The 21,244-nt window shown below is 40.9% G+C and overlaps 1 protein-coding gene across 5 annotated transcripts in view; it reads right to left on the reverse strand.

The window, feature by feature from the left end:
* USP49 (ubiquitin specific peptidase 49) overlaps positions 1–21,244 on the reverse strand; it is an 84,747-nt gene that overhangs the window by 33,644 nt on the left and 29,859 nt on the right. For all 5 annotated transcript variants that reach the window (XM_053914252.1, XM_053914254.1, XM_053914255.2 and 2 more), the window contains one exon: positions 10,973–11,047. The gene's annotated coding sequence lies outside the window, so the exon portion shown is untranslated. The remainder of the gene's footprint in view (positions 1–10,972; positions 11,048–21,244) is intronic.

The raw sequence follows: 21,244 nt of genomic DNA on the forward strand, positions 1-21,244 counted from the left end.
CAGGCCTCACAGCAAGTGGTTTCCTTTGTCCACTTAGTAGACTGTGAAGTCCTCTAAACCTGGAACAATGACCATGTCATTGTCATCTTTGTATCACAGGAAAGATTTATAGAGGTCATCAGTGATGACGACTCAACGGCTGGAGACATCTCCGGAGACCTGCTTAGCACCGACACCAAACTCATGGTTCGCCAAGTCCTTTGTGGTCTGACTCTGCACACCTCTCCAACCCATCCCGCTTTCCTCACACCGTGGCTATGTTTCAGCTGTTCTAAGTTATTCTCAGTTCCCCTAAGAAGCTGCTCTCTCTCGCTTCTAGGCCTCTTCATAACCTGCACCCTCCTCTAGGACATTTCCATCATGACCCTGGCCACCCACTTCTGCCTCAGCCTGACTACTTATCCTTCGCATCAGCAGAGCATTCCTTCATCCAGGAAACCTTCTGCTCCCCAAGGCTGGGTTAGCTGTACCTTCCGTGTGCTCTCAGATACACATACATGCTTTCCCGTACTCGGCATCCACCGTGATGCGCAGTAACTGCGTGTCTGACTGACTGTGTCACAACTACGACCAACCGAAGGTAGGCATGGTGCCAAGAACATAGCAGGTACTTAGCAAACGTTGCTGGGTGAAAGACTGCAGGAATGAACAAAGAACTTTCCACTTTAATGTTCTCGTCGGCAAATCATTAATAGTTAGGTCTAAGGTGCACTTTACACACCTTCAGGAGGAAAAAATGTCCTGATGAAAACTGAAAATCAAAAGTAATTTTTCACTGGCATTTGAAAAACCAGAAGGCCTGTCTGATCAAATCGAGGACTTTCAACCACGATGAAAGGGTCCAAAGATAAACTGGCACACCAATGGAAATAGTTACAGACAATATAAAAAGTAAAAAAGGGGCCCTGGCTGGTGTGGCTCAGTGGATTGAGCACTGGACAGTGAAGCAAAAGGTCGCCAGTTCGATTCCTGGTCAGGGCATATGCCTGGGTTGCCGGCCAGGTCCCCGGTAGGGGTCACTTGAGGGGTGACCACACACTGATGTTTCCCTCCTTCTCTTTCTCTCTCCCTTCTCCTCTCTCTAAAACTAAATAAATAAAATATTTTAAAAAATTATAAAAATTAGAAAATGTTTAAAATAATCTGTACCTAAATGTTGTATGCCTTACTTAATATATACTTAATATATTAACCAAACCCACTAGCCAAGAGTTGCATTTACTGAGGACTCTGATGACTTAGTGGGCCTAGGCAATGATCACCAATGACTACTAATATCACACACACAAAAACACAACCAGACATCGTATACCCCCTAACGTAGGGGTGTCACCTCATTTTCACCAGGGGCCACATCAGCCTCGAGGTTGCCTTCAAAGGGCCGAATGTAACTTTAGGATTGTATAAATGTAACTACCCTTAACAGTTAAGCGAGAGCTCCACGCTGAGGCCGGGTAGAAACAAGGTGCGGGGCAGATAAAACAAGGTGGAGGGCCGGGTTCGGCCTGCGGGCCTGTGTTTGCCCCCGTGCCTTAGTCTGAATGCTGGTGACTGTGTCCCAGTGGTATCAGTCGGCTCTGTCCTTTACTCATCTGTAGTTAAATCTGGAGACTAATTAGATGGAGGGTTGGTTTTTTTTTAAGAAATAGTAAGCTTTGATGTATATATTTCCCTTAGGGCCCAGGGGGCAAACACAGGCCCGAGGGCCAAACCCAGCCCTCCAGCTTGTTTCTACCAGCAGCACCGAGCTCTCACTTAACTGTTACAGAGTAGTTACATTTATACAGTCCTAAAATTACATTCGGCCCTTTGACGCAACAGCAAGGCTGATGTGGCCCCTGGTGAAAATGAGTTTGACACCCCTGGAAAGGAAACTCAAGGACAAACGATATGGTTTCTTTAACAAATAGATTACAAAAAAGGAGAAAGAGAGCAGGGGAGGCAAGAGAGATAAAATCAACCACTGCGGTGGTTAAACTTTATTTGGATCCTAATTCAAACAATAAAACTTTTTTAAAATCATGTCATTAGGAAAATTTGAACACTGACTACTAGATATTTGGTGATATTAAAGAATTACTGTCAACTTTTATGTGTGATAAGTACTGTGGTTATGTTTTTTAAAGTCTGTATCTGTTGGAGGCACATGATTAAATGTTTATGGATAAAATAATATAATGTCTAGGATTTGTTTCAAAATAATCCAGGAGTAGGGTAAGAAAGAGGAAAGGGGTATAGACAAAGTTTGAAATTTTCCATAAGAATATGTATTTAAAAATTATGGAAAGCAAGGTTCATTGTATGTTTGCCAAAGGACAACTGGAGTCCTAGCTTTCTCATATTAATTATCTATACTTAAAATATGAGTATGTTTTACAGAATATAGAAATTTCAAGACTAAAACTCTCCTTCTGCTTCCCATCCCCAGTTGCCTTTCTAGAGGTAACTACTGTTAACTGCATTAAGTGTACTTCTGGAGCACACTGCCAGGAATAGTTTATGTGTTTAGAAATAAAACAGTTAATATAAATTTAATCCTACCATACGTATTATCCCTTATCTTGCTCTTTTTAATTTAATATATCTTGGACATTTTCCCACATATCTGCTTTTACCTCACTCTTTTTTAAAAACTGTCTCATACTCTACGGCATGGACTACATAATTCATTTCGCTAAATCCCCTACAAATAAAAAATTACGCTCTTCGCAGTGTGTTACTCTCACAAACAGCGCACCGTGGATATTCCTGGGCATGTATCATGACACACTTAGGCAAGTGTGTCTGAGATAATTTACAGAAGATAATTGCCGTGTCAAGGGACATATGCCTTTAAATTTTGAACAGCTATCATCAAACTGCCTTCCAAAAAGGCTGCGCTAATTGACACTCGCTCCCTTTCTTCTCTCAGCAGTGTCTGAAAGTGTGTGTTTCCCTAGCACTGGGGATTGACACTCGTTTAAATCACTTTCAATTTGACATTTGAAAATTTTATATATATGCCTACATATTTTGTCTGTATGTCTGTCTTTCATTATGGGAACTATTGATCTTTTTTTCCTCTTTATGTGACCTGTCGATTCATGTCTTTTACACTGGTTCTTGGTCTTTTTTTTTTTAAAGATTGTATTTATTTTTTGACAGAGGGGAAGGGAGGGAGAAGGAGAGGGAGAGAAAAATCAATGTGTGGTTGCCTCTCACGCTTCCCCTACCGGCCCGCAACCCAGGCCTGTGCCCCAACTGGGAATCGAACCAGTGACCCTTTGGCTCACAGGCTAGCACTCAATCCACTGAGTCACACCAGGCAGGGCGGTTCTTGGTCTTTTAAATTGACTGGTAAAAATACTTTGTGTGCTGAAGAAATCAGAGTACTTGTTTTGTAAAGGAAAAAAATAATGCTCCAACTACAGATTTGAAAATACTAAAGAATGGCTTAAAAACACAAGCACGTATTACCTACCAAGAAACAATGTCACTGAATGAAGCTGACTTCCTGTAATTGTGTATATGTGAGTACAAGACATTCAGATAAAGGTAAAAAAAAAACCCAAACCCAAAACATACAAAAGACCTGTCATTGTTCTTATCTTCGAGAAGCCATGAATTCGCATGTGAGTTGTTTACATTTACTCATTTCCCCTTGCATTCCTCCCTACCTAGATACGGTACTGCTATTCACCTGAGGTGAAAACCTGACATTCTTTTTAACTCCTTATTCATGTCATAGTCAAGTAAGTTACCAAGGCTAACTAATCTGCATTCAGAAATGACAGTAGCAGGCCCTGGTCTAGGTTCTTTGTTACAATAGCTCATTTAAGTGAATGGATCTAAATGCCCCCTGGCATTCTGAACCTAAGTACCCTCCCCATTATTACTACTACCCTCTTTCCCCCAAATCTAGGCCTGTACCTCCACACAACGGCATTACTACTTACTGCCTTACCTCCAGTTGATCTGGATGCCTCCTATCTTTCTAGATTTACTACAAGCCATAAATACCACTGTATTGAACAAAAACAGCACTTTCATCCTACATTGTCCTCCCAGGCCTTAAAAACCCACAATAGCTATCGACCTAATATCTAAGAAAGAGAGAAGAGAGGTGTGGGTTGGCCAAAAAGTTCATTGGTTTTTTCTGTAAGACGGCTATGGTAGCGCTTAGTCGTCTTTAACTTCCTTTGAAAGAATTTTGTTAGACTGTACTGTGACAGCTGTCATGTCAGCGTGCATTTTAAAAAAACTTATCAAAATTGGTGAATTTTTGTGTAGCCGTTTTAATATTAAAGCTGGAAGAAAATACGCAACATTTTTGGCATACTGTGCTTTACTATTTCAAGAAAGGTAAAAACGCAAATGAAATGCAAAAACGATTTGTTCAGTGTATGGAGAAGGTGCTGTGAGCAATCGAACATGTCAAAAGTAGTTTGCGAAGTTTCACGCCAGAGATTTCTCGCTGGATGATGGTCTATGGTTGGGTAGACCAGTTGAATTTGATAGCAATCAAATTGAGACATTAATTGAAAATAATCAATGTTATACCATGTGGGAGATAGCTGACATACTCACAATATCCAAATCAATAAAGTTATTGGTGAAGATGAAAAATGTGTCTTTTATTTTACAGAAAAAAGAAAACCATATGGATTTTTTGGCCAACCCAATATAACAGAAAGTATGTTTATTTTAGAAATCTGTCGCAAACCTGGCATTACCTTTTACTAGGTCTGTGACACTGAATTTGTTTCCATATTCATTAAAATAAGGAATAATATCTATATACCTCCCAGAGCTTATGATGATTAAATAAAATGATTTATACGAAAGTGCCTACGATGTAGAAGGTGCTCAAAAAGCGACAGGCGAATAATGCTGATAATGTGAATGAACTTTCTAAACCTCGGTGGAATTTGACAAGATTTTTAGACTAGAGAGAAGACCAAGTGTCTAACACAATTTGTGGTAAGTTGTAGGCACTTGATAATTTATGTGAAAACCTGGGCTTCTAGTAAAACAGGGCAGAATGAATACACATTTACCTCCTCTCCTCTCAAAATCACAGTAAAATCACAATATGAGTAAACAATAGCATAAATTCCTAAGCACAGAAAGAACAGGAGTTGACACAATAGCTGATGAGAAGTATCATCAAAATTTTAGGATCTAGAAAGTAAATGGAGGAATGGAAGTGTAAGAGACAGGAGCACGCTACAACTCAAACGCCAGTGTGGGTGAAATAAACAAGCAAGCGGGTTAGAACTCAAGAACCTGGACAGGCCCAGGAATTGGAAGCTCTTGCACACCTATAAAGGTAGATGTAATGTATGGGATAAAAAAAAAAAGTTGGTTGGACACCTTTGATCCCACACCATTTCCTCCTGCTCAGCCCTGAGCGGCCAAATGACTATGTCTTCTCCACTTTGGCAGAAGCCCGGGGTTTTATTTGAACCTTAGGTGTTCTGGTCTTTGGTACATCAGGCACAGCTGAGAATGGGGCGCCTGACAGGGAGCAATGCTGGAAGACGACAGCCATTTGGTGAATTCTGATTAAAATGCTTCTTTCACACCTTTGATGAAGGGAAAGCCAAATGCCACCCATTTTTTAAAACTTCTCTTACAGTGTACTTTATTTATTTTAGAAAGGGGTTGGGAGGGAAAAGGAGGGGGAGAGAAATATCAATGTGTGGTTGCCTCTTGCACACCCCCTACTGGGGACCTGGCCCGCAACCCAGACATGTGCCCTGACTGGGAATCAAACCAGTGACCCTTTGATTCACAGGCCAGCACTCAACCCACGGAGCAACACCACCTAGGGCTATTTTATTTATTTTTTAAATGAGATCTTTCCTTTTAAAGATTTTATTTTATTTGCTTTTAGAGAGAGGGGAAGGGAGGGAGAAAGAGGGGGAGAGAAACATCGATGTGAAAGAGATACACTGATCAGTTGCCTCTCACACGCTCCCAATTGGGGACCTACCTCACAACCCGTGCATGAGCCCTGACTGGGAATCCAACTGGTGACCTTTCGGTTCACAGGCCAGGGCTTGCTCAGTCCACTGAGCCACGTCAGCCAGGGCTGAAGTGTATTTTAAATTAAAATAATCTGTCGAGACAATTTTTGGTCATTCACACTTTGAACACCAGTTGCTTTTGGTACTCCCAATCTTCTGCACTTGGAAATGGCCGAAGTTAGTGAGCGATATCACAGCCATTCAGCCAGTGAGCAGGAGTATGATTGCCGCATTAGTTAACCTTCAAGTCGTTATTAAGTGACAGAATCTAATGAGCCAAGTAATCTCTTTCTGTAGAAAAGTCTGTTAAACAAATTACAGGGTCTTGGGAACAACTCACCAGGCCAGGACTGTCTCACACACGTGTGAACATTTTTCTTCAAATAACAGAAAACATTAGAATAAATTTAACATCACTTGGTATTTAATATTTTAAATTAAATTTCTTAACAAATGTAGCACTAACTTTGAGAAAAATAAGATTAAAACCACCACACGGGTGGCTGAATAGGCCCACCTTTATGGTATATTGGGGTTCCATGTAAGTTTGGAAAAATCCCAAACCATTTGGTGCTTTTAAATTTGTATTTATTATGATTATTTTTAATTCTCACCTAAGGATATGTTTATTGATTTGAGAGAGAGGGGAAGAGGGAGGGAAGGGGAGAGGGAAAGAGAGAGAGAGTGACATCGATGTGAGAAACATCGATCGGAACCCCCCATGCGTGCTCCAACAGAGGACCGACCCTGCAACCTAGGTATGTGTCCTGACGGGGAATCAAACCCGCAACCTTTGGTGTATGGGACAATGCTGCAACCAACTGAGCCATCGGGCCAGGGCCATTTGGTGCCTTCAAAAAAACAACAAAATGTCAAGCAGTTTCCACTCGATCTTCAACACTCAGACGATGAGAAACACCAGTGTTCAAGCTCCACTGTGGCTAAGCTACCATTAATTCAGATTCCCCTGGACAGGAAGGGGTGGCAAGGACAAAGGACTCAAAGGCTGGGATGCAAACTCAATGACAGGAGAGGTTTTATCCTTTTAGTTTGTTTACTGACTTATTTCCAGCCCCAAGAACACAACTGGAACATAGTAGATGCTCAATTAACACTGAAAAATATTGAGGAGAGGCTGTCCTAAAAGGTCCTTTTGGTCCTCCCCAAGTTGGGAGCAACCAACACAAAGAACAACTGGCAAGGCTGGTGGAGTTTCTACTTAACTCACCAAACCCTCCTTTCTCCTTTAAGTCTGGATTTCCACAGCCTCTTACAATCTAGAACATACCCCCGGGCACAATTATGAAAAAGTAACAGGGTTTACACTTCTCTAGACTGGGAGACACAGCCCCCATCTACCAGGATGTGACTGGAATCCACGTGGAGGTAGTGAGAGGTGGGCACTACCTGTGACCACTCACCGTGCACTCCCTCAATGACAAGCGAGGGCCTCGGGGCACTCTGACCCACCCTGGGGTCACTGCAGTGTTCTAAAGCAGAAACAAACCCGTGCACCCCACTGCACGTCTAGTGAGAGGACTGACCTCATTTTACATCTTTTGCAAATATTTTCAATGCCTGGGTTAAGGAAGACAGCTGGATTCTCCTACCAGATCTCTGCATTCAGTTGGTTGCCCTTCATGGAGCCTTTGGAAAGCTCCACTGCATTCTTGTTAAGCAAGTAATGTATCAGTATTGTTATGAAAATAGTTTTGAATCCTGAAAGAGCCTCAGGGGCCCCAGGACCACCCTTCAAGGCGCTGTTGTAAAAAATATGTACCCTGAGAGCTATTCAGAGACATTGAGAGACATTCAGAAGGGATTCTCAAACAAGGGAGTGGGGCTTAAAAAGATGGAGAGAGGAAAACGTTACTGATTACATGTAGCCACACTTCACAGAAGCCAAAACGTTTCATCAGCATACTTGTTACTTTAAATGTCGCTTACTCTTTGTACTTTATCGTATTTCAACAGGAAATAATTGCTATTTGAAGGTAAGAAAGCCAATGTTTCTCTCTGACAACACAGACCCCAGAACAAAAACGACGCACTGTAAGTCCTCCCAGTTCCTGTATGAATGTCGACTGTTAGTGCACATTTACTTTTTAGACCATCATTTATAAGTGACATTCTAATTATAAGACCCATAAGTCACCTTTCTCCTGCCTTTTCTTCCCTTGAACAACTTTCTGCTGACTGTCATTCAAATGTGATTTAACAGGACAAAAGAACAATTTCCAATCACCAATCAGTTCCAAACTGCTGCACAGTTAAATCCTTCTGTCTGCCTGTGTCTACAAACAGCAGATCGACTCACTCCCAGGGGTGTCCCACCTTTTGGTGTCTCTGGGCCACACCAGAAGAGTTGTCTTGGGCCACACGTTAAATACATTGCCACACGTAATCACACACACACCAAAAAACCCCTCACGTTTTAAGTAAATTTACGATTTTGTGTGGGGCCGCATTCATAACCATCCTGGGCCGCGCGCAGCCTGAGGGTTGGACACCCCTGCATCCCTGCCAATAAACATGTACTCAATATTTGGCTCTTGGCTAGGTTCAGGTGATTTCTATACACTACTAACCATTCCCACTGAAGTAAAACAGCTGTATTCATTTAAGCATCGTCAAGAAAAATAATTATTTACAAATAATCACCTCACATCATCTTTCTCATACTTAAGAAAACACATGATTTCAAATTTTCCCTCCCACAAGCAAGCAAAAACAGATTTGTTACAGTGACTGTTTTTAAGAAGATATTTGGCTTTTCTGTTTTATTTAAATTCACACTTATCTTAGGAAACCTTAAAAGAGTTTTATTAACTAGAATGGCAACCCCCTACCCCACAGTACAGGTTCTGTGACTTTGGGCAAATTACTCAATTTGCGTCTACTTTCCTCAGATTTAAAATGAAGATAATAATAGTATCTGCTTCATAAGTGAATGACACAATTAAATGAGGTAATGAATAAATGAGTGAAGCACTAAAAAAAGCGAGTGTCTGACACATAATACTCAATAAATGTTAACTTGTTTTTATGTATTAGTCTTATAATCTAAGACAGCTCCAAAACAACACAGGGGAAAAAATATTAAAAAGAAATGATGGTTTTAGTGTCCTTGCTTCTTAAAACAATTATACCAACTAAGAAAGTGCTGACAGGCCATAGGAAAGTTATCAAAGACATTTTCAAAACTATTACAATGCTGTGAAACTTAACAAACAAAAAGGAAACTCACAGGACCTGTCCTTCAAAACAGACTGAAGGAATCAGACATTTCGGTATACCTATCCGGAAGCCAGAGAACCGATCACGAGTCCAGCTTTGACAGGGTGCTTTTATGAGCAGGATGAAACTCTCACAGTCCAAGACAGTTTACTCTTACGTGCCTATAAGCACCACCCACACCGTAAGATATGCAGTAAGAGTTGAAGGTGTGTAACTATTCTCACTTAGTCTAGCAGCATGATCTGACAGAAGCAAAGCGGGAAGCCAAAAAGAAAAAGAATAATCCTTGCCGCCAGGTTTAACCTCATCCAAAAAGGTTTAGCTCTTGGGGATATCAGAAAAAGATTAATCTTTAGTGCATAAACTCAGACGCATATGAGGATCATAGCTAACATTTACCAAGTACTTACTATCTTCCAGGCATTACTCCAGAATTTTTTATATGGATTAATTAATCTCCAACATGGCATGAGATAGGCATTTTATTGTTCCCACCTTATACTCAAGGAATCCAGGCACAGAGAAATTAACCTCCCAACTGTCAAGTTAACAGTGGCTAGTCAAAAACAGTGTGACTCCTATGCTCAAGTTATTAAATACTAGGCAAGGAAGAACACTGCACAAATATGTATCATATACTTATATGAGGTCTGTCCAGGAAAAGCCCAGCCAGTGTCAATACAATGAGAACAGTTTGCGCAACACCGATGTAACCTGGCAGCCAAGGAGAGAGGACTGGAATGCACATGTGTGAACGATGACGACTTCACTGCACTAGTCAGTGGGAGCAGTAGACGCCGTTGAGTGCGCATGTGTACCATGTGGCCAGGGCATTCAAAATGACTGAGTGAGTAGAGCAATGAATCTGCATCAAATTTTCTGTTAAGCTTGAACATTCCTCCTGGGAAAACTATTTGGACGATTCAGAAGGCCACAGCTCTGGGCAACTGGTGACTGGCAGCTTCATCATGACAACGCACCCGCTCATGCCTCACGTCTTGTGCAGTTTTGGGGGGAAACACCAGAACACCCAGGTGACTGAGCCCCCCTGCAGCCCGGATTTGGCCTCTGTGACTTCTGGCTTTTCCTAAAACTAAAATCACCTTTGAAAGGGAAGACATTTCACACTATCAATGAAATTCAGGAAAATACAACGGGGCACCTGATGGAGATTGGGAGAACTGGGTGAGGTCCCAAGGGGCCTACTTTGAAGGGGACTGAGGTGTCACTGTCCTCTGTGCAATGTTTCTTGTATCTTGTATCTTCTTCAGTAGATTTCTCTATTCTTCATAGCACGTGGCTGGATACCTTCTAGACAGACCTTGTGTACTCTCTGTGAGGGTACCAGGATGCAGGGAGAGGGCTTCGGTCAAGCATGTTTAAATTACTGACAACGAGAATGCGGGGACTTGTGTAATTAAACAATTGTATAGTATCATAAAGTTAGTCACACCTTTTGTGGGCTTTCTGTGGAATTCTATTTGATTACCACCTGACACACGGATATGGCTGTGTCCTCTCTCAGCTTAAGTTAATTCATAACACTGAAAAACTCTCAACAGTGAGAAGGAAGTGGAGAAAGTTCAGAATGGAGATAAGATGAAAACAGAGACTGCTCACTCACAGTAACAGTGTCCCAACCTTGGCCACCTATTACAGATTGGCTATACATATGCTAGTAGAAATAGTTTTTATTAATGTATTTTTATTATAATTTTATTTCTTACCCATTAAACAAGTTGTTTTCCATCTTCTTCCATATTATTCCACAGTCATGGACTAGGTTTCCTCTTCTCTATCACCTAGAGAGAAAAACACTCTGTAAGGTGGGCAAGAGAAAAGTGATTTCATGAATTTTATTTATAAATTCAAAAACAGGCTCAGTATATTAAAATGAAATTTAATGAACTCCATACAAGTACCCAAAATTAATGCAGAAGAGTGAAAAAAGCTGTGATCTTTTTTCAGCTCAGGGCAATCAAAGATTAAGTCACTAATGAACAGGCTGATTCATAAGTGGAAATAAAGGTTTATGTCCTGAAAAATACACCTCTGCGTTTGCCTTAGGTTTTAGATATTATACATTGTCTTTACATGTATAACCAACCCCAAACTGTCAGTAAAACCCAAACCAGTTCATGGCAACAAAAGTTCTTGTGTATCAAAAGCTAAATGATTTGTGTGTAAGTGAAATATGTAATAATGAAAGATGCCATGAGATGGCCCCTTTGTGTCAGGTGGGTCAGCGCCGTTCAGGGAAGCAGCATGCTTTTTAAAAGCAGCACACATTCTATACGCAAGGACATCAGACTGGCCAAAGATATCCAGAGCACACGATTTGGACAAACCACATGTGTAATCACTTTTTAGGCTTCGGACACTTTATTCAGAAAGCAAGACTCAAAAAGCTTGAAATTAGTACACTGTCAGCCTATTTTGTCATCCAATAACTGACATAAGAATTCCTCCTAGAAGGAACTTTTCTTTGTGAAAATACCCTCCTCTGTTTTGTCTCCTCTCTTCAGTTAGGCGTACCACATCCACGAATGTCCTGCGTGAACTAGGGTCTTTCTAAAACTCAGAGGAAGAACCCAGTTTCACATCTGAGTGCACCACAGTGCCTTATATTAAATTCAAGGTGCAAGGTAAGAAAATAGGGGTCTAGGAGGCAGGAGTAACTGCTGTAAGATAAAACTCAGGAAAGGCACAAATATTTTTAGAAAGAGCTTAGCATCTCCACACCTTCTAGGATGCAGATTTGAGGCAACCGTATCTGGGAGGCTAAGCCAACATTATGTGGATGGGGTTTTTATATCCTCAAAATTTCCCTCTTTCCTACCCAAATATTCCTACTTTCAATATAAGAACACCAAAAGATTAAAGATTAACTTAATTACACTTAAATCCAAGTTTTTTTTTATTATTTTGTAATCCCCACTTGAGGATATATTCATTGATTTCAGAGAGGAAGAGAGAAACATTGACGTGCGAGAGAAACATCAAGTGGCTGCCTCCCCCACACGCCCCGACCAGAGAGCACCTGCGACCTTTTGGAGTCCGGGACGACGCTCCAACCAACTGAGCCACTGGCCAGGGCTCTATCCAAGTTATTCTAACTAGTGCTTGGATCTCCCTAGAAGTTGACCACAATCATCAATTCTATTCTAAACAGCACCTAGGATATTTACTTACATGGAGTTTAGGCAGGCTTAAAAGCCCTATGAAACAGTTATTAATTTAAAGAGTAATGACTTCAATAATTAGGATGGTGATCTTGAAAACTGGGAAATTATAATAAATCACTTACTGTTAATAAGACTCCACATATTCAAATATTTTCCAGCAAGGCCCCACTTATATCACTTAAACTACTGCAATACACTTTTGAATGGAGGAAGGGAAATGACCGAATACGAACATAAAATAAATCACTTCGGTAGAAACAAACAGAATGTGGATGACATCCTGGGCGTGTCCAACCTTTTGGCGTCTCTGGGCCACACTGGAAGGAAAAGAGTTGTCTTGGGCCACACATTAAATACTCTGCAACATGTCATCACAAAAAAATTTCATGTTTTAAGTAAATTTACGATTTTGTGTTGAGCCCCATTTACAGCCATCCTGGGCTGCCTGTGGCCCACGGGCTGCGGGTTGGACACCCCTGCAATGGTCTTTGAAATAAGGTCCCCAACAAGCATATTCAAGCTGATCTATTAACGAAATTTGCTGAACTCTCAGGCTTTCTGGTGTCATGCGAGGCAAGATGTAGATAGTAACAGAGAGCAGTCATCACCAGGGTATCCACTTTCTAGCACAGACCGTACGCAAGTGACTGAACTTCCTTCAGCCTGTTTTCCCATCTACGTCATAGCACTGGTGTGAGGTCAAATGTGAAACCAGTAAAATGCCGGTACACTGCCTGGCACATAGCTGATGATCCCTCATCTCTTTACCTTTAGTATCGCACTCCAAGTAGTTAAAGATGCAAAAGAAACATAACATTCTACATTTCAGTGCAACAAAAGACACCAGGTCTGCTGACTTGACTGTTCTAAGATTCTAAATTATTAGTTTGCCATGGATTTTACCCAGTAACAGCCCTGAATAATGATTTCAGTTCAAATTCAGGACCTCTGCACAGAAATTGTGAAACAGAGATTTATGGTTTTCTGTGAAACACAAAGGGTGCTAAGTTTGCATTCACACCCTCTGACCATGGTTAAGAATAACCTAGTGGTAAAATCTAAGTTCATTTGCCAAATAAATTTCCTTCCTTCCTACCTTCCTCCTTTCTTTCTTTTCTTTCTCTCTCTCCCCACCCTCCTTCTCTCTTTCATTCTTTTAATCCTCATCCGAGGATATGTTTATCAATTTTTAGAGAGAGAAGAAGGGAGGGGGAGGGAGAGGGAGAGAAACACTGATGTGACAGAGAAACATCGATTGGTTGCCTCTCGTATGCACCCCTACCAGGGATCAAACCCATAACCTAGGTATGTGCCCTGACTGGGGATTGAATCCGAAAGCTTTTGGTGTGCGGGACCACGCTCAACCACGTGAGCCATCTGGACACAGCTGGATTGACTTCTTACAAGCTGCTTATTAAAATGTTTTTTTTTTCACCATTAAGCATGGGTTTATGAAGCTGTTACACAGTATACATGACATGACGACCTGGATTGTGAGCTCCCTGGGGACAAAGTTGTTTCTCATTCATCTTTGTGTCCCCTTGTCTTTATATTGTTGTTTGAGTGAATCACTGATATAGGACCCCCTCTTTTAAATTTAGGTTTATCATGACTAGGCAGCAATTTTGTACTAAGGGAGAAAAAAATTCGGTCCACAAGACAGACATGATCCAATTTTTTTTTGTAAGAGAAAACTGAGGCCCAGCAAAGTTAAGGGATTTGCTGGGGGTCCCAGCACTGCTTTGGGTAGAAGCCAGGCTAATCTCCGCGTCTCCTCAATCCTGAGCCACTTCACAAAGGGATTCAATTTGTTCGTGTGTGTTTCTAAAGACAAGGTATTTTGATGCTCAAAGAAAATCCAGTAACATTAGAGGGACTTTGAGGTTTTTTCCTCAAAAAATATCCCAGGGTGGTGGGTAGGGGTGGGCGAAGGAGAAGACCCCAGAGCAGTTCCGGAACGGAGTGCTGCTGCTGTGGTGGGAGCCACAGCACCTGTCAGCTGGCCAGCTTTCCTGGACGTCTGCAGTGGGACCCAGGCGTTCATGTGTTTCATAGGTGCCCTAGGAGATCCTTGTCGTCAGTAAAATTTGGTAAATAAAAATCTAACCTGTGACTAAGCATAAGGCCTTTAAAAAGTCAATCAACTCTGAAAAGAACTGAAATAGTTACTTTATCGGGTTGTGTTCTCACTGCATACAGAAAGGTTTTTTCCTTCAATGAAAAGGCTTTTTAATGAGTGCAATTGCTGCTGTTTTTAAAAAATGCTCTAACCGCTGTGTTCACTTCGGGTGGAACAATCCCAGTCGTCGGAAATGGCCTGTGCGTTTATTTTCCAGACTGGAACGACGGCTCTCCTGAAATACCCCCAGGGGTACGCACACGCGCACAGGTGCACACACACACCTTTCTCTGAAGCCCGGAAGTCTGCTTTCCTACCTGCAGTGCAGATCGCTTTTTTGTTCTGTTTTAGTCATCTGACATTCATTAAGGCTGTTAATATGTGCTTGTTTTTTATTAAAACAAGAAGCTTTAAAAATACACACATACATTCAAGTTCATCACAAAGCTTACTTCTTAGGTCTCACGCTTTCTAACATCTATAATGTCTTTTAAATTAAAAACTTCTCATGGCATTTACTTCAGTAAATTATAATTTTTATCACCTTTTCAAAGGTACATTTTCGTACTAGCACCAAATTCCCCACCCTCTCTTGGCCTCCTACGTAAGAACAACCGGGATCAATACTACAACGTGGACAAGACCCGGCGTCTGGACTGAAAGAGAGCCACGCCCCGCGTTAGCAACGTTCTTCCCCAACCGTCTCTGCAATGGTCAGGGTCAAACAGGCTTTAGGAACCCACTGCCTTGTTGATTGACTTTCGTATCTAGTAAGAGATTAAGTGGGTCTGTTAATTTACAAGGAGCATAAGAACATGGGAGAGTAAAAAAGCTTTGGATTTAGAATCGGAAGGCTTGGGTTTAAGCCCCCGGTTATTCACTTACTAGCAGTGTGAACTTGGGCAACTCACTAACATCAGGTCCTCCACATCTTCACCTACAAATGGATGTAACATTGACTCTTACTCCCTTTCAAGGGTGCTGTGAAGAGGAAATAAGAGACTGTGTGCCTAAGCGCATGACAAACGGACAGGAGCTGCACACGGGCCAGCTATTCTTCTCTTGCTACCAGAAAGAGCAAAGGCTTGAGATCATTATTCTGGTGAGAGAGGCATTGATACTTGAACATTCCAGGAGGCAGAGCGGCTTGCGGGGATGACAGAGCCCGATCTTCAGGTAGAGCTCAGGAATCCTAAAATGTGTTTGGTACCTGGGTCTTTATTTTAGTTAAATATTATTTAACTAAATATTTAATGCTGGTCTTAACTAACAGCTTAATAAGGATTAAAGGGCATAAGGTCTTAGCCAGATTGGGAATTCCTTCTCACAAAAAACTAAAATGGGCTGAAAGCAACGGCATGATGTACTTGCTTCCTCCCCAGTCATCCAAGATAAATATATGCAAACGAAAGCACTACCAAACCCCATTTCGTTCGTGGGGCCCCAGTGTTAGCCACAAAATGACCTTCCACACAGCACACGCCAGAGTCGCCGTTTCATCCCTGTGCTTAAACCTAATCCTGCTTTTTTATACTCGCCACATATGATATTATTAATGGGTAGGGTTCAGTCCGCCAGCATCCATTCAAGCCATTTTTAAAACATTAATGCTATCATTACCAAGCACATTTATAAATACTGTACAACAATTTTGTCAGCAGTGTGGCAATTTTTCTTGGAAGAGGGCATTTATAACATTTATTATACTCCTACTAGATACCATGCTGTGTCAGTTAATTCTTACAATGAAGTGTCAGCAGCACTTTACAAATGAAGAATGGATACTCAAATTGGTTATTAAATGACTAGCAAAGGATCACTCAGCAAGAAAACAGCAGAGCCTCGACCCAAAATAACTGCTTTGAGTTAGCACAATTCCAGCAGTCAGTGCAAAAAAACATGAGGTTTAGTTAAGTTTTGCGCCATGGTAAAACTTAGTTGGCAGATGGCAATATCCTGAGACACTTAACCCGCCTTGCTGAGAAGTTACTGAGCTGTAGATTTACACTTGTCCTAAAGAAACAGTTTCTAACTTTAAAATTTAAACATGAAGACTTATTACAGCAGGTTGTTTTCAGAGAAAACACTGCAAAGGAAACATTAATTCACTAACTAGATTTAATAACTGTTTTAAAAGTATCTCTTGAAGATCATATCTAAAGAAGTGTCAAAGTTACTTGCCTTACAAACATGAAAATATTTTAAATAAGAATTTTTAAGTATATTAGAAAAATGCTTCCTATAACCACAGCCCTTTAAAAAAGTAAAGTTAACTCTAACCTACATACCACTATTCACTATTCTACAAATACAAGTGATATTATTGGTTTTCCCTGAAAATTCCATTAAAAAACTAAAACTTAGAAGGGCTCTGAAAGGAACAATAGTAAAGCTACAGTAAGATTTCGGTAAATTGATGGACTATATTATCGGTGGCAAACAATGAGATCTAAAAGCCTGTAGAACTTTCCATAGAATGATTCCAGCAGAAACAACATAGAACTTGATGGCTATACTGTTATCTGGTTAGAGTATCCAAAGATGCAAAATAAATGAAGATCTTAACAATACCCTAATTAGGAATAGTAGTTAAAAGAGCACATTTAGAAGCCAGATTGGCTGAATTAGAATCCCAGTGGGACCAAATTCCTAGCTCCATGGCTCGATTTCCTCAACTAACTCATACAGTTGTCGGGGAGGTAGGATGTGTAACGTGCTCAGAATAAATGGCAACCAACCAGTGCTGGCGAGGATGTGGAGAAAGGAGAACCCTTTGGTACTGTTGGTGGGAATGCAGACTGGCACGGAAAGCAGCATGGAGATACCTCAAAAATTTAAAAATGGATCTGCCTTTTGACCCAGCGATCCCACTTCTGGGAATATATCTGAAGGAACCCAAAGCACTAATTCGAAAGAACATAAGCACCCCTATGTTCACTGCAGCGTTATTTACAATCGCCACGATATGGAAGCAGAGCAAATGTCCATCAGTGGATGAGTGGATAAAACAACTGCAGGATATTTACACAATGGAATTCTACTCGGCCATAAAAAGAAAAGTTTACCCTTTGCAACAGTACGGATGGACCTGGAGAACATTATGCTAAGTGACATAAGCCAGCAGAGAAAGACAAATACCATATGATTTCACTCATATGTGGAATCTAATGAACAAACTGAACTAACAAGCAAAACAGAGACAGACTCATAGATGGAGAACAGATGACAGCTAGTTGCAGGGGGTCGGGGGGGGCGGGGAGTTAAGGGGTGGAGAGATTGAGCAAAAAGGAAAAATGACTCATGGACATGAACCACAGTGTGGTGATTGCTGGGAGCTAGGGCGTATGACAGAACTAAATGGTGATGGAAAAAATATATAATAAAGATTAAAAAAAGAAGAAGAAATAGCATGAAGTAAATACTCAGACAGTTCACTTACTATTTTCCTAGTACTACCCTCTGTAAAAAATAAAATACATGTTGCCCAGGACGTGGAGAAAAGGGAATCCTTATACATGGTTGGTGGGAATGTAAGTTGGTACAGCCACTATGGAAAACAGTATGGAGGTTCCTCAAGAAATTAAAAGTAGAACTATTACACAATCCAGCCATGCCACTTCTGAGAATATATGTGAAGGAAGCAAAAGCACTAGCTCAAAAGAAGTATGAACTCCCATCCCATGCTCACTGCAGCATTACGTACAATGTCCCAGAGATGGAAACAGCCCACGTGTCCATTCCTAAATGGGTGAATGAAGAGAATGTGAGACACACACGCACACACACGCACACACACAGGAATATTACTCAGCCATAAAAATAAAATCAAATAAAATCTTTCCATTTGAGACAATACAAATGAACTTAAGGGCATTATGCTAAGTGAAATGAGTCAGAGAAAGATGAATACTGGGCGATTTCACTTGTACGTGGAATCTAAAAAAGTAAAACAAACCCAAACCAAACAAAACAAGAAACACACACACACATACACACACAAGCTCGGAGATACAGCGAACAGCAGATTGGTGGGGTTAGAGGTGGGGGTGAGGGTGCAGGGGGAAAGTGGGCGCAGAGGGTCAAAAGGCACAAACTTTTGGTTCGAAAGTCAGTCAGTCCTGGGGCTCGGACATGCGGCATGGTGACTTTTGTAAACGTGTGTGTCCTGCGTATCTGAAAGTTGCTAAGAGAGTAATTCTTAGAAGTTCTCGTCGTAAGAAAAAGATGGTGTTTTTAAGTACGTACGATGACAGATGTTAACTAGATCTATTGTGGCGATCATTTCATAATATGTACAAATACTGAATCTCTATGTTGTACGCCTGAAAATAATATAATGTTGTATGTCAATTATACCTCAATAAATAAATAAAATATACATGTAAGAAGACTGAAGGCATTTCATCACTGAGCTATTGTGCTTTCAATTTTAGAATTTAAAACATAATAATGAGATGCAAAATCCTAACTTTCTTGATAATAGCCAGGGTAGTGGCTAAACCTGAGATGGGGCACACAGGAGGACCACACAGGGAACTTCCACAGTTACAGAATGGTTACCCCAGCTTTTAGTGTAATACTAGTCTTTAAAATGTATGTATGTTTTTAAATGTATTTCACATATATCATATTTCGCAATAAAAAATAAAAGTTAGAAAAAGTCAAACATACATTCCCAAAGGATAATGAGAAAGCACGCATTGTTTAAGCTTGGAAGAGGGAGAGAGAAAAACACAAAGCTGCACCATTCTAAGTGTTCTAAGGTTCCTTCAGATGGTGTCTGCAACAGCTTAGCTCAGTCATAAAAAATTTCCACTGGATTCCATTCCATCCCAAGAGACATTTTGCTTTGCTGGCCGGTTGTTATAAGGGGTGTCATTGGCTTACTGGGAGCCCCTGTGTATGGTCATGAAATCCGAAGGTTATAAGGACTCTCAGAGGGCCTCTCTTCCAACACGTTCGCTTCCAGATAAGGGGACATTAGACCCCTAGTTTCCAAACAGCAGGTTCCCCCTCTGCTCCTAGCTATTAGGACCAGTCACCAATGGGACACACAGGAAGGGGACAAGCCCGCTCTTTCAGCTGCCTTGCGAGTGACCGGAGAGAAGGTGGGCTTGTACCGACCATCAGGAACCTGTCAAAGCGCTAACATCACCCCAGAAGGCACTAGCACCCACAGAGGGACGTGGTGCCTCAGTCAAAGAACGCGCTCCATAAATGTGCGTAAGTGACTTTATTTAAAAGTATAAAGCAGGGTTTATGCACTGTAGATTTTATACACAAATGAAAAACACCAAAGAATTCTTGGTCAACGTAGAACTTACTGGTGTTCTGGGACACACGGTACAAAATGCAAACTAGAGGAGGGAAGGAGAAATAAGACAAAAGGTTTATATAGTACAGGGTAAAATGTAGGAAGAGGTCTTGGAAGAGAAGAACTAAGAATTTAAAAGCTGGTACAGAAAGCATTCCGTGATATCTCCAAAGAAACCTGTTGCCATTTTTACAAAACCTGCTTCTTTTTTCCACATTATTTAAAAACTGTAACAAGCATACTAATTTGTTTTACCTGTTATAATTATATCCAGGAAAGAGTTTCTGCCTTCCCCCACAGAGAACTTTTGGAACCTACTGAGAAGGGAACAGTAGGAGGAAAAAAGAAACCTTTTAAATGCGTGATATAAATTCTTCAAGGCAGACGCATCTTTAAATAGTAAGACCAATTTTCTTAAGTTTTAAAGTTCACCAAAATAAAACTAGATGTCCAAATATTAAAAAAGTTCCATGACTGAAACCTAAAACCTACGCTAAGTTAACAGGACATTTGGGGGACATGAGCAACGGGTAAACTCCTTCTTCCAGGTGCTTTAATGAGGACAGAACCACCCTGGAGAAGGGACAGCCCTGGAGAAGAGACTCCGTTCTAGTTCTCAGTACACGGGAGAATGTAAGTAAGCCGCTTCTCAACTGAAACAGGTGTCTCAGTTTCCACGTCTGCAAAAGGAACATTTTAAGTGACTGATAACCTTAATATGTCACCTACCTACAAACTTCCCAAAGTCATTCAGATGTCATTCTCTTATAGCAAGCTTAGGCATTAATCTACAAGGATAGCAAAAACCAAATGAATTTATGTCTTATACAATTCTGCTACTGTAGCAAAAATTTGCAATTGCTATAAGCCAGGGATTTTCAACCTGTTTCATCTCATGGCACACATAAACTAATTTCTAAAATTCTGTGGCACACCAAAAATATATTCTTTGCCAATCTGACAAGAAATAGGTATAATCTCGATTCATTCACACCAGGCAGCTATTGTTATATTGGCTGCTGTCATTTTTTTCTTTGACAATCTATGGGGAAAAAGGTCCATGCCCCTGACTAAACAGTAAGGTATTGCACGTTTTAAAAATTCTTGCGGCACACCAGTGTGTCACGGCACATCGGTTGAAAATTGGTGCTATAAGCAATTCACCTATTAAGTCTCGTGTTGAAACAAAGCATTAAAGAAGTAAACTTGAATTTTCTATGAAACACTGAACACCTGCATTTACCCTTGCTCTCTACCTTTGCAACTCCACTAAAATGGCATTAAAAACATAAAATATACAAGGACAAAGAATAGGAAACAACTCCAACAAAGTTTTTGGAAGCTGAAAAGCAAACGGTTACGTTATTTGACTGAGCAGAGC

This window comes from Desmodus rotundus, chromosome 11 (assembly GCF_022682495.2).
Source record: "Desmodus rotundus isolate HL8 chromosome 11, HLdesRot8A.1, whole genome shotgun sequence".
Classification (NCBI taxonomy): Eukaryota; Metazoa; Chordata; class Mammalia; order Chiroptera; family Phyllostomidae; genus Desmodus; species Desmodus rotundus.